At 39.3% G+C, this 6,000-nt stretch overlaps 1 long non-coding RNA gene across 1 annotated transcript; it reads right to left on the reverse strand.

Annotated features, from left to right (window-relative positions):
- Nucleotides 1-4,040: 4,040 nt before the first annotated feature.
- On the reverse strand, nucleotides 4,041-5,260 carry LOC123587731. The gene is made up of 2 exons (XR_006707485.1): nucleotides 4,894-5,260; nucleotides 4,041-4,212 (listed from the first exon to the last, which is right to left on the reverse strand). It is a non-coding gene; the product is annotated as an uncharacterized LOC123587731 (long non-coding RNA).
- Nucleotides 5,261-6,000: the final 740 nt, after the last annotated feature.

A 6,000-nucleotide genomic window follows, 5' to 3' on the forward strand; every position in this document is an offset into this window, starting at 1 on the left:
AGCAAAAGACAATACCTTTCATTTCAGTTAAGTTGAAAGTGTACCAAGGTCAGTATTGATCTGTCTCTTGAAGTACAGAATGACAACAAGATGTTTGCAGTATTTGGAAATTGTGTTTGAATATGGTTATTTTTTATTAAATGTTAGAAGTCACATTCCTGAAGAATGTGGGGAAATGCCATTTGAGAACTGGCACTGGGGATCTATGGATGAATGACAATAAAAACCCATAGAATGTGGACCTCTAAGTAGTATTTCTTTCTGGGGATAACTTGTTCCAGTTGATAACTAAATTAGTTGACTGGGTGTATAAAAATTACACTTATGTCAGTGGTGGAACATACTTTGTAATTCAAGATAATATACCAGAATAGATGATTCTAAGTAATTTTACGGTAACCTTTTCCATTAGATGCTAAGCCTTATTTTTTCTGAAATTTTATTTTTAAGTCTTTGAATATGCTTGAATTGTTACATTTGGGTTTTCTTTTCTTTCCTTCCTTCCTTCCTTCCTTCCTTCCTTCCTTCCTTCCTTCCTTCCTTCTTTCAAGAAAGAGCATGCATGCATGAGCAGGGGAAAGGAGCAGAAGGAAAGGGAGCGAGAATATTAAGCAGGCTTTATGCTCAGCGTGGAGCCTGACACGGGGCTCAATCCCAGAGCCTGATGCAGGACTTGATACCACGACCTTGGGATCATGACCTGAGCTAAAATCAGGAGTCGAACTCTCAACCAGCTGAGCCACCCAGGCACCCCTGGGTGTTCTTTTAATAAACAGCTTTATGGAGATGTAATTCACATATCATACAATTTACCCATTTAAAGTTTGCAATTCAGTGACTTTTAGTTTATTTACAGGGTTGTGCATCCATCACTGCATTTCATTACCCACCCACCCCCCCAAAAAATCCCATCTCCTTACCTATCTAGCCTCCAATCTCCCCTTGTCCACCTCTAACCTTGGTAACCACCAATCTGCTTTTTGTCTCTCTAAATTTGCCTATTCTGGACGTTTTGTATAAGTGGAATAATGTCTGGTCCTTTGGGACTGACTTCTTTGACTTGGCATCATATTTTCAAGGTTCATCCAAGTTGTAGCATGTGTCAGCACTTCATTTATTTTTATTGCTGAATAATATCCCATGATATGAATATACATTTTCTTTATAGTTCGTCAGTTGACAAACATTTTGGTTATTTCTGTTTTGGGCTGTTACGAGTAATACTGCTATGAACATTCATGTCCAAGTTTCTGTGAACATGTTTTCAACTTTCTTGTGTATACACCTAGGAATGGAACTATTGGATTGTATCGTAATTATGTTTAACATTTTGAGAAACCGCTAGACTATTTTCCAAAGTGGCTGTAACATTTGACATTCCCATCAACAACATATAAAATGTATAAAAGTTCTAATTTTTTCTGGGGCGCCTGGGTGGCTTAGTTGGTTAAGAGCTTGATTTTGGCTCAGGTCACGATCTCACATTTCGTGGGACTGAGTTCTGGGTCGTGATAGCTGGAACCTGCTTGGGATTCTCTCTCTCCCTATCTCTCTGCCTGATCCCCATGTTCACTCTTGCTTTCTCTCTCACAAAATAAATAAATTAACTTAAAAATAACAATAAATGTCAGTCGGCATTTAAAAAACACTTTCCAATTTCCACAGCATCACCAGCACTTAATTAAGATCCTTGGATAATTATTATTTTTAATATTAATATCTTAATTTTTTATCCTGTGTTGCCATAACAGTGGGAGACACAGTATTCATATTGTGCCAAATTAAAGAGACTAAACACTACCTGCCGGCTTTGAATGGCAGTTTTTCTCTCCAAGAACATTGCTACATTTTATTTTATTTATTTATTTTTCAATGTTTATTTATTTTTGGGACAGAGAGAGACAGAGCATGAACGGGGGAGGGGCAGAGAGAGAGGGAGACACAGAATCGGAAACAGGCTTCAGGCTCTGAGCCATCCCGATGCGGGGCTCGAACTCACGGACCGCGAGATCGTGACCTGGCTGAAGTCGGACGCTTAACCGACTGCGCCACCCAGGCGCCCCAAACATTGCTACATTTTAAAACATGACAATCATATTAAAGTCACTGTAAGACATTTCCACCTGCATAAAATGAGGATCAAGAAAATTAAACATCAATTAGCTTTTTACCTACATCTACCTCAAGAGGACTCCAGTGAAGACCACACTAGGTAGGCCTGTCCCTGGGAGAGGACGTGAGAAGACTTCCAGTATCTTGATGACTGAAATACGATTTCAACAAGCTGTATGTTTTCAAGAACAAAGCCCTCCCTGTAAGCTCGTGTTCCAAATCACTGCCATAGTCTCATAATAATTGCCTCTTGTCGACTGGCTGTTCACTACAAACAGTCTTCATAGTGACAAAGCTGGGCATTTGAGGGAGAGGGCTGTCCCTGAGCCTTTCACTCTGGGGAACCTCTTAGGTTAATTTCAGTCATCTGGGGAAAAAAACAAAACCCAAAACAACAACAAAACAGCCTTTCCACAAAAAGGAAATGTTTTCATTCTTGAAACCAAAGTAAAAATAAAACATAGGAAGGCAACTGACAAGGATTTCTAAGACTGGAGCTTCAGATTTCTTTGTGTCTTGATCCATGGGCAGTTTAATGGTCATTCAGTAGCTACTTTCCGCCCCCCCCACCCCCACCCCCGCAGTACCCAAGAGCTTTAAGTCAGGGAGGAGATTTTGCAATTTCAATGAGGATATTTTGTTTCCATTGTCACACTGATCTATAGTTCTGCATAATCTGAATCTGGGTTCTACTCTGCAGTTTAAGATGTGAGCCAGGGGCCTGGCATTTGTCTTTATTGTGTTCCCCCAATAACTTCATAATTAAAGCATTTGATGATTGTTTTTGTTTCTTCTTGCTGGCAATGATGTACATCATGTGAGGAATTGGGCTATTCATGTGCTTGCAGATTAAAGGAAACCAATAAACTTTTGGGGGAACCTTATTAGGATTTTCCAAAGAAACAGAACCAATAGGAGATACTTACACATAAAAAGGGATTTATTTTACTGAATTGGCTCACACAGTTATGGAGACTGAGAAGTTCTAACAACAGCCGCCTGCAAGCTGGAGACCCAAGAAAGCCAGTGGTGTAGTTACAATCTGAACCCAAAGTTCTGAGAACCACTGGTGCGAGCCCAAATCCAAAGGCTGGGGAACTGGGAAAGCGGTGGTGTAAGTTCCAGTCTGAGGGCAGAAGACCTATGTTTAGCCCAATCTGAAAGAGTAAATTCTGGCTTCCTCCACCTTCTTTTCAGGCCCCCAATGGCTTGGGTGATGTCCACACAAATTGGGCTGAGCAATCTGCTTTAGTCAGTTGCTAATCTCATCCAAAAAAAAAAAAAAAAAAACACCTTCATAGATACACCCAGAAATAATGTTCATCCCGTGACCCATTCAAGTTGACACGTAAAATTAACCATCACAGGGACCAATTCTTTACATCTTCTATCTTGATCATCTTCTGTCACTTGCTTATCTACATCTTACCACGGTCACCTTCACCTCTGATCTAGTTTCTTCCACCCACTAAACTGCAATCTTCCCTTTCAGAGTGTATCTTCTATGTATATTTACACATTTTTTGTGTAACATTGACAATCTCTGTGTGTAGATGCTTTGTTGGCAACCAACCGAGAAAAAGCAAACATTCTGCTAAGAACATATTGTACTTCATTGAGAAGCATGTTTATTTAGACCAAGGTCTTTCTGGATGATTATTTATTTTGGATTTATTGTGGATTATATTTCAGTAAGAAATAATATGCTTGTGTTTCCCATTCATACTTTTATCACAGGTTCCTAATCTTTACTAAATATTCTCATAAAATGACAACTCTCGGGACATTCATGAAAATTGTTAACCTACAAGTTATCTTTCACATAGGGGCAACATGTCTGTCTCTTTCCACATTCCTGCCTGAACCCAGAAAATAGAACAGAGCTTATAAAATATAAAGGGTCACAGAGCTTTGGTCATTTTGCTTACCTCACTTTCCAAGGAATCCTGGGTTGTATTGGCATTCCCCAAGAACATCTGCTAAAAGGCAGGCATGGAGGTTCTCCACACCATGTGGCTTTCTGTTTTGCGTATGATTCACAAATTGGGTAAGTGTGCTCTGTGCATTTAATTTTTCCCGTAAACCTGTCCTAAAGTGTACCTTGAAAGAAGAAAGGCATTCCAGTTTATCTTCCAATCCAAACTATTCTTTGATGTAGTTTACCACTAACAAAGTAGATAATGTGACTCCACCTGTCTTAATCAATTTGATTCAAAACCCAGAGATGACACTTTTGAAACCCCAAAACATCAAAATATATAGATAGGATCCTAATAAATAAATTTGGTCACAAATTCCTGATGCATATTTGTGACATACATGCATACATACATGTATCTGTCTATGTAGGTTTGTGCTTTACTTAAAGATGGATTGGGGGCCTGCGTGGCTCGTTAGGCATCTAACGATTTCAACTCAGGTTGATTTCAACTGAGGTCATGATCTCACCATTCGAGAGATTGAGCCCCATGGTGGGCTCTCTGCTGGTGGCACAGAGCCTGCTTGGGAGTCTCTCTCCCTCTCTCTGCCCCTCCCCACTTGCTTGCTGGCTCGCCCTCTCTCTCAAAATACATAAATAAACATTTAAAAATATATTTAAGATATATTGAGGTCAATTATGAGCCAGAACATTGAAAATATAAAATTTTGGAGACCTCAGGTTAAATGGGTTCTGTAGCATACACCGCTAGTCTCCCACACAATATCCGTTCTCTGCTCTTACCAACAGAACCCAATTTTGTTGGAAACAGAAATATGTCTATCTTTCAAAGCTTTATTTACCTGCCCATCCTGTACCTGGCCTTCCTCCCTGGATCACAGATGAGAGGACTGGAGATGTAGCAGCTATGTTTTATCAATGAGGAAAAGTCCAAGAAACCTGGACCCTGACATTCTTGATGTGTTGAGCCAATGCCAGCAACTTGTCTTTCTCTGAACTTTTTGTTCTGCAAGAAAAAAATACTTCTTTTGAATAAACTTTAGGAAGCTGATTTTTCTATTATCTGTTGCCAAATGCCAGTGGGTTCTTTTTTGTTTTTCTTTTTGTTAAGATTTTATTTTTAAGCAATCTCTATACCCAACACAGGCCTCAAACTTACAACCGAAAGGTCAAGAGTCTCATGCTCTACTGACTGAGCCAGCCAGGTGCCCCCAATGAGTTCTAATAGAAAAGAGCACTTAACCTCTGTGCTATAATATTATTCCTGCCCATCCTGTTTGTTCAGCTACCTTGGTAGGGACAAGATGAACCATTAAGATAATGATTCTTTGTGTGTACTATTAAAGGTTTAAATCAAGTTTTGCCAGCCTTCAAATATGTGTCAAAGAGCACATGAGCTTATAGTAGAACAAGTTGGTTGTGACAGTTCATCGCCCGAGCTGTAAGGAATGAGGCATCTGTAAAAACCAGGGGTGTGTTAGATATCTGCTTGCTTAATACTTTTCGGTATATTGCTGCACTGAGCTCTTAACAGGATTTTGAAGTGGTTTGGTAAAAGTTGATTAATTATATTTGCCCTAGAATAGGAACCCACCAGTGGAATTATATGCCATTTCATTATGGCAATACCTTTCAGACATCAGCAAAATAGAATAGCACATTGAACCCCCATATAATTATTACCCACCTTCAAAAGTTACCAACTTCCGGACAAATTTCTTTCACCTGTGCTATGACCCATCTCCCCACCCTTCCCCCCAACTATGACCTACTGAATTATTTGAAAGCAAATCTGAGGTATTTCACCTATAAATATTTCAGTATGTATTTCTGAAAGATAAGGGCTATTTTAAAAATATAACCGTAATATCATTCTCATGTTAAAAAAAAAAAAAAAACTATCAAATATCCGGGCAGGGTTCAATTTCTCCAATTGCCTCATAAATGGT

Source organism: Leopardus geoffroyi, chromosome D3 (assembly GCF_018350155.1).
Source record: "Leopardus geoffroyi isolate Oge1 chromosome D3, O.geoffroyi_Oge1_pat1.0, whole genome shotgun sequence".
NCBI classification, from domain to species: Eukaryota; Metazoa; Chordata; class Mammalia; order Carnivora; family Felidae; genus Leopardus; species Leopardus geoffroyi.